Source organism: Notamacropus eugenii, chromosome X, assembly GCF_028372415.1.
Source record: "Notamacropus eugenii isolate mMacEug1 chromosome X, mMacEug1.pri_v2, whole genome shotgun sequence".
Taxonomy (NCBI): domain Eukaryota; kingdom Metazoa; phylum Chordata; class Mammalia; order Diprotodontia; family Macropodidae; genus Notamacropus; species Notamacropus eugenii.
In genome coordinates, this window is record NC_092879.1 from 48,114,081 (window position 1) to 48,122,301 (window position 8,221).

General features: G+C 44.2%; 1 protein-coding gene across 2 annotated transcripts in view; it reads right to left on the minus strand.

The window, feature by feature from the left end:
* The window catches only part of TENM1 (teneurin transmembrane protein 1), a 773,658-nt gene extending 766,476 nt beyond the window's left edge, over positions 1–7,182 (minus strand). For both annotated transcript variants that reach the window (XM_072626495.1, XM_072626494.1), the window contains exon 1: positions 6,266–7,182. The gene's annotated coding sequence lies outside the window, so the exon portion shown is untranslated. The remainder of the gene's footprint in view (positions 1–6,265) is intronic.
* Between the last annotated feature and the right edge of the window lie 1,039 nt (positions 7,183–8,221).

An 8,221-nucleotide genomic window follows, 5' to 3' on the forward strand; every position in this document is an offset into this window, starting at 1 on the left:
AGGATTATGTCTCCATGATGACTAAACATCTGGATTAAATATTTTAATCATATGGATATTTGGCATCATTCAGATGAATTTTTCACTTTTTATCTGGATGTTATGACACAGTTACAAAATTATTTACAAAATATATTAAAACTCACTATCTGACTACTGGATAAAGTTTTATCTAATCATTTCCAAGCTTCAAACCACTGTTACAATATGCAACGCACTCACCAATTCATCTGACCATCCACAATCATGTTTAGGCTCTATTTATACTTTGGAATGCTGGTCACCCTCAAAATTAAATAATGTAAATCCATTTTTATTTTACTTTAATCCTGCTCCCCATTATCCCCTTTCTAAGTAGATAAGTTAGTAGCTCAACTTCCCAGAAATAGTAACATATTATGAGAATTTCTTAGGGTTGTCACTGTTGATATAAAATCAAAACAGTCTCAAAATAGAGCAAAAATTGTAATTGATAGTAATCATTCTCTCTTAGCCACAATGTAGGATTGCATTCATAGCTATAAATATACAGAATAATTTACTTTCTCATGACCTATAACTGCTGTTCCAAGAAGCTTAGCATGAATTACAATTCAGCTCACATAGGCTTTGTGATTCCAAAATTCAATTTCATGTCGTAATCAGCCACAAAAATGTTACAAAGAATATGAACAACATTAAAAGGCAATTTCCTCATTGTTGACTACTTATCAACTGACAACTTTGTCAATTGAAATTAAAACAATCAGTATGCTTTATGGTAACTGGTAAAAATGACTGTTTTTCCGATTTCAAATAAACGTTACTTGAATCCATTTGATCTGCCCAATGATATTTTTTTTAAGTGAGATAAGGATATGCTAATAAAAGTGGTTTTATATTTGATAGGGAAGAAGAACCAAATCCTTTGGGAAAATTCAAACACCCATTTATATTGTTTTACTTGCTTCATAACTACTCCCTCAAAGTCTGCTAAAATCATCATTTGAAGAAACATTTTTCCCAGCATATTTGTCATTTGAGAATTGTTTTACAGATGTGATCATTTTTATAGCATTCTAGATATGCACATACACGAAATATCAAGGGTTATCTAAGATGACTTCCTTAAGAAAAGTAAAAAAAAAATATGTTAGAACATTGGTAAAGTCTTTCAGGAAGATGAGGGATCTGTGCTGATTTTGGAAAGGTGGCTTTGAAGCCAGGAAGATCTGGGTTCAAGTCTCACCTCTGACCCATTCAGCTATGGGATCTGGCTTGCGTCACTTTACCCTAGAGCAGTGCCCTAGGCAACTCTTTAAGACTTTAAGTTGCAGAGAAGCTAGAGAGGCAGACCCATGAAACCACAAGTCTAGTCCCTCTCCTTATTCCTATCCCTTTATCACTGCTTAGTAAATCACCTATCACCCAACAGTTACTGAGACCGAATAGCTGTTTTTAAATCAAATAAAACACATGATTCTTATCCTGAATTAGTGACTTCCATTTGTCCCATCTAATTTCCATGGAGGTAGAATAAAGGCCGCTGAGAAATATGTCATCAGACAAAACGAGAAGTTAACACAATGGAGGATTCCTCTCAGTTCCCTTGAAATCTGTGAACAAATCTTCTGGGAACAGGAACTAATAGATAGAGGTTAGGATTTTTGTGCCCCGATCTGTTTTTCAAGGCTAGTAGATACCTCTACAGGGGATTATCAGGGATAAGGTGGAAGACATATACCATCTTTGTTCTATAGTTCAAGCACACACACAATAAACTCTAACCATCAAGCAAAGGTAAGTTACTGGACTCGAAATTTTAAAATCAAAGGGTTTTGTTGGCAGTGGAGGTTTGTTGCTTTATAAGTCTCATTAGCTGTGTCAAATGATGCAAACATCAGGTTACAAAGTTAAAAATTCAGCCAATTAAGCAGATGTTTTGATTTGCCTGATGTCACACATCTGGATGAAGGGAGGGCTACTTCACATATTTTAGGTGTCATATATTTGCAGTAACAGAAACCAGCACAGGCCAGTGGGGCACGGGGGAGAACTGGTCCTGGGTATGTGCCTATTATAAATACAGAGGTGAAAGCTTAGAATTGAAATTTTGCTTAATATTAAAAAAGACGATTTAATTTTTGCATGTGCCAGCTGCTGGACAGTTTGGCTGTTTTGTTTTGTTTTTCATTTCATGAAGTTGGGGAAAGAAAAACCAACCGCCTGTACTTCAGAATCATTACCTCACATTTGGAACAAAACCCAAAAGGTAGTGGTTAGCTGGCAGATATGCACATTTTACCATATGCCATTGTTTACCTAAAGTGAAGGTTTGGACAGGAAGTGAAATAATGACTAATGGTTAAAAACCAATGCTGTAAGGTAGCCAAAATGATACCTCCATTTCTAGAAATGAGACCCCGAAGTTACATAAGATTTTAATAGGCTTGATTTATAGGACTGTGAGATGCTATTTTTAGTAGCTCACAGTCCAATAAATCAACTGTTAAAATACTTTATGATTCCATCTACTTCGGTTAGACTGTGAGCCAAGATGCTATGAATGCCCCAAGAATGAATACTATGTTTATTATAAAGAATTAGAGTATTGTACCCCCCCCCCCCAACAAAGGGTACAGCCCCTCTTTTTTTGGTCTAGGTTCAAAATGTTAGTGACCACATTGGATTGTTCTGTAGAAAGCATTTTTAATCTTTTTCTGTGTGTGTCACTAACTCCTTCAGCATAGGTGATGCCTATGACTCCTCCTTGGAAATATTGTTTTTAAATAATCAGAGGAAATGCTAAATTTCAGTTGAAGGGTTGTGAAAATAAAGGTGTAATTTTTTTTTCCCATCTGAGTTAATAGATCCCTTGAAACTTATTCATGAACTTCTTGGGGGGGGGTCTGTGGATCCCAGGTTAAAAATCCTGATCTATATTATGACTTTTAATGGCATTAAAAAAAAATAAAGGTCCAAGCAGCATACAGTGTCACAATATTTAAGAGCTACCGGGGCTGGGCCACTGAGGCTGTTAGGAATAAATGTGATTCTAGCTGGTTAGGATCCTCACTTTCCCCAGTTCTAACAATCAATAAAAATAAGACAAGAAAAGAGATTTCAAACCAAACTTGCTGATACTAATTTCATCTTTGAGGGGGAAAAACAAGCTTCCATCCCTACTCCCATTAAAATAATTATCTAGTACAACAATTACAAATCACAGATGAGTAAAAGCAAGTCATTTGGGACTTTATTGGGCTGAAACTCTCCCTTCCAGTTCTGTTTTAAATCAGTCGCTATATCCCTAGATGTGTACACTGCTGACCAGAATGACTAGTATCTCTGGCAATATTTTTTCCCATCTGAACTGCCTGTTGTTTTACTGACAACACATTATGGGAGTTCTATCAAGGTAAACGGGAGAAAAAGATATTTACTTAAGAATACATTATTACTGCTAAAGTTAGTATTGCTAATGAAATTGGATATATGAAAGTGCAAGAGCACTGCCATCCGTATTTTACAGATGATAGGTACCTCTAGATGCTAAACATCATCTGCAAAATTATGCTTACAGTATTGTGGACATACAAAAATGCATACTTGGGAAAATTATTTTTCCATCACTCTTTCCCTAAAAAAGTATTAAGTGATATATTACACACACAATGGACTCAGAGAATTCAATTAAAAAAGAACTGGGTTAGGAAGACCTATCAAGGTATTACTAGTAAACTAAATATGATTTAATCATACCATCATAATCCATATTGACCACTTGTAAAGAGCATTTAAATCTGAAGGCAATGAAGTTGCCAGAAAGCTTCAGAGCAAAAAGTATGTGTATTACCATTGTCTCTGATATAGAATGAAGTATGATTTTTTTTTTTTGCAATAAACTCCAAGTCTACTTACTGCTTAGAAGCTTTAAAGACCAAGGCAAGGGCCTCAATTTCCTCTAACCTTCTCTTCTCACCAACAACATATCAAGAGCAAATTGTGTAGCTTCACAAATGAAAGTAATTTAGAGCAGATTCAACATGAATGGTGGACTCTTAATGAGTTTCAGCAAACATCTTTGTGCAAAGGGCATCTAAAAGATACGATAACTGGGATGGCAAGGCTAACCACTTCATTGGAGTCCCAGCTTATAATGGTTGAATTGTAACATCCTAACATTCACAGAAGCCATTTTTCATCTAGACCTTTGAATTTTTTTAAATCAATTTTCACTTATATCTGAATACTTCTCCCCCCCGCCTTTGCCCCTAAGGATTTTCTTCCTTAAAAAAGGGAAAGAGAAAAAAAAATGTCACTATTGCTCTGAAGAGATATTTTCAAGGAACACCTGTGATTTTAAAAAAAACAAAACACTTAAGGGAGCAAAGAAACTTAAACATTGCTTATAATAAGGACTAATCTGAGAAATTATCTAAACATTATTTCGAATGCATTCATTATCTATGGAAAAGTCCCTCCACCTATGGGGTATATAAAGAGCATGCTGTCTACACCTTTAAAATTAAACAGCTTTAAAAAAAGCAACTTCTTAAAGATCTCCAAAAATCTCTTCTCCTGACTCTAAGCTCTTCCCCCCCCCCCAAAAAAAAAGTTATTTCCTTTAGCTTCTTGCTTATGTCTCTAGAAAAGTTGTTTTCATAGCAGGCAATGGCAAGGATCGAGAGAAAAAAAGAATACCTCTACAAAAACCACAGGGTGGAGATGTGGGGGTGATACCCGAAGTGAAAGCTCCGGCTCACCTATTCGGGATGAGCTCTCTTCCTTAGGCTGAGCCTTCCTGCTACGGATTTGTTATATCAGGGAATTGGTCCTTCTCTGCTCGGGGAATGGAGGCTGATTTCCCCCCTCATAACAAGCAAGGATGATATTTGTAACGTTTTCACCAAACAGGTAAACAACGCTTTTCTTCCCCTGCGCAGCGTCTCGGACTTGTTAATTACTATCCGAGAGAAACCGTCTCACATTCGGGGAAAATGTCCGTGACCTTTAGTTAGCACAGACGGGAGCTGTTCGGCCCTAGTAAAGCTTCCCTTATTACCACGTTCCCAGGCCATTTGCTTTGGGTTTGGGAATTACATTGCAATCCTGAGCCTCCAGAACTTGCGTGTTTCAGAGTCATTTTCATTGCACTCAGTACTCACCACTCAGGAGCTATGGGGAAGAAGAGTCCCATCTTAAACTGAGAACCCTTAGTCCACACGGGAGAGAACCTTCCTCCCACATCTTCGCGTTGCAGCAGTAGTGGGTATCTATCTACCCAGAGTGAAGCAACCGAGGGGAAAGCATTAGTAGCGGCAAGCCCGTCCCCGACCCGCCCCAGTTCCCGGAGCCTCGGAGCTTCCTGATCCTCTGGCACACAGATTGCCCCTGCAATTGGAAACCACAGGCTGTTCCCCAAGGAGTCTGCATGGGTTCAACGCAACCCTAGAAGCAAAGACAGCTACCAAACAAGTTGGAAAACCATCCCTGTCTCAAATGAAGAAACAAAACAAAAATCCAAAAACGTATAAAGATGCAGTCTAAAGCTAAGCCAGAGATCGCTTCTTTCTAGATAGGGAGTTCAGGCAATTGCCCCCCTACCCCCACCCCCCCAGCTACATCTAGCAGGTCGTGGGCATCAACAGATGTACTGAACGCTTTCGATCATCTAGGGGACAATATTTCCAGTGGAAGCTTAAGGCGCCAAGTACACGGAAAGACACGGGCTCGGAGAGAGGGCGATCCCTGACTCCAGCAAACAAAGGTGTACTTAAAAAAAAAGTATGTCGCAGGTGGGGGGCGGGGGGGGGGGGGCGGCGGGAAGACGCCCAAGTTGGCGATGCCTAGTCCCCGGAAAGTTGAGGCTTACTGAAAGAGAAAGCAAGCAGGGGAGGGAGCTGTGAAGCCGGAGGCGGAGGGGAGAGTCACCAAGTGGGACTCTCTCTTCCTCACCTCTCCTTTCTTTTCTCCAGGGTAAAGCAAGCCCCAGAGGTAGGAGCCGGCTCCACTTGTTGGAGCGCTTGCCACTCAGCCCGCGGGGCTGCGAGCCGAGAGCGTGGAAAATGCGGAACCGAGTGGAACATCCTTCACCCACTGCTCTGGGGACCGCCAGGGTTCAGGGATCCCGCGGGGCAGGTCCCTATCGAGCCTTTTTCCCACCTCCATCCCCAGGGCGGAGGCCTGTGGAATTCACTGAGCCCAGAGCCCCGGGGGTGAAGTTCCCCCGCAATCCCCTAGCGAGCGCGGGAGAGCTAGGGGGCCCCAGGAGGAGCGCACCTACCTCCCGAGTCAGAAATCAAGTTTGGGCTGCACTGCCAGGTGCTCAGCGGCGCCGGCCTCTGCCCAGCCCGGGGAGCTGTTGGTGCGCCGATGCCTCTGCCTGTGCCGAGGTCGGTGCCAGGGACTGGACAGCTTCCAAAGAGGAGCGACTATAAATCCACATTACTGCGGCTGCCGAAGAGGCAGCGGTGGCGGCTCGGCTGCCCGCATCCCTGAGCTGCTGGGAGTAGGAGTAGGCGGCGGTGGCGGCAGCGGCTGGGACAGGGGCAGGGAGACGGGACACTGGGCAAAAGCCGGGGCTGCTCTCTCCCTACTCTCAGCTCTCCTCCTCCTCCTCTGGCGCCTATGCCAGGAACCGAGCCCAGCTTCGGCAGCAGCACAGAAGGCGCTCCAGCTCGAAGTGTCAGAGTCGGTCGGGTGTGTGAGCGCGTGCGTGCGTGTGCGTGTGCGTGTGTGTGTGTGTGTGTGTGTGTGTGTGTGTGTGTGTGTGTGTGTGTGTGTGTGAGAGAGAGAGAGAGAGAGAGAGAGACAGACAGACAGACAGACAGACAGACAGAGACAGAGAGACAGAGAGACAGAGAGAGAGACAGAGACAGACAGACAGAGACAGAGACAGACAGACAGAGACAGAGACAGACAGAGAAAGAGAGAAAAAGAGAAAGAGTGTGTATGCTCAAGTCTGAATCTTCTAGTATGTGGCTGAGTATGTGTGTGAGAGAAGAGTGAGAGGAGAAAGAAGATAGAAAAACGAGAAAAGAAAGGGAGAGAAAGAAAGAGAAGAGAGAAGGAAGAAAAAGGAGAGAAAAGAAAAAAAGAGAGAGAAAGGATGCGCGTAGGAGAGGAGAAAAGAGGAAAGCAAAGAGGACAGCCGGAGCTCTGTGGGCTGGGTGACTCGGAGGTGAAACTCTGAGGCTCAGCCAAAGCTCGCCCTGCTGGGGCTGCTGCTGCTGCGGCGGCGGCGGCGGCAGCTGCTGCCAGTGCCGCTGCTGCCGCTGTCTGAAGCTGAGGATGCTGCCGCTGCCGCTGGTGCAAAAAATGTTTCTTAGCTACTCGCGACCAAAAAAAACCTGCCCTGTCTACTGAGCATGCCCGGTTTGACAGCTCCACAGCTACCAGATTTTTTTTCCCCCTTTCCCTAAGACTCCAGGTTTTAGCCGCAGCTGAGACACGGGGAGAAGGAGGAGGAGATGGAGGAGGGGCTGAGGTGCAGGTAGCCAGCCTAGAGGACTGGGGCAAAGCATAGAAAAGACAGCGGTGGTGAACGGGCAAGGGGGAGGGGGGGGGGGCAAGGAGAGGAGAGCTGAGAAGTTATGGGGGTGTAACAAACTGGAATCCGCATGCAAAGGCTATGTTTCTACGCATTGGCTTATAAAGAATGCAAAGTCTCTTCACAGTATAACTTTGGCAAAAAAAATTAAAAAAAAGATTTTTGTATTGTTCCCCTCCCAAAAGACACGACAGACACAGGCACACAGACACAGACATACACACAGAGAGAGTCGCACGCACGCACGCACACACACCTCGCCAAAGTCCCCAGGGACCTGCTCTCCACAAATCTTGAACCAGGATCGGAACCTAATCGTCCCCGACGCTCGCACCTCCCATGCTCCCTGCCACCTCTCCACGTCGGGAGCGCCTAATGTCAGGCACTGGAAACCCCAAATCCCCCACCCCGAAGGAGAGAGGAGGCTATCTTCAATGTCTTGGGGCACTTGCCTGGTCCAGCCTCCTCCCAGGCACCCGCAGCCCGGCCCCTCGGGTGGCTTGGCCCCGTACTTGTACTGAACCTCAAGCTCTGCCCCTTCGCCCCTGTTCCTTTCCAGCCCACCCACCTCAGCTTCAGCGAAAAAGCGGAGAAGCGGAATCTTGCCCTGAAACTCCCTCCCGGAGTTCTCCCTAGCAGACTGGGCATGCTCGGGAAACCGGGGCATTCGGACGCGGACAGCGCTAGGCA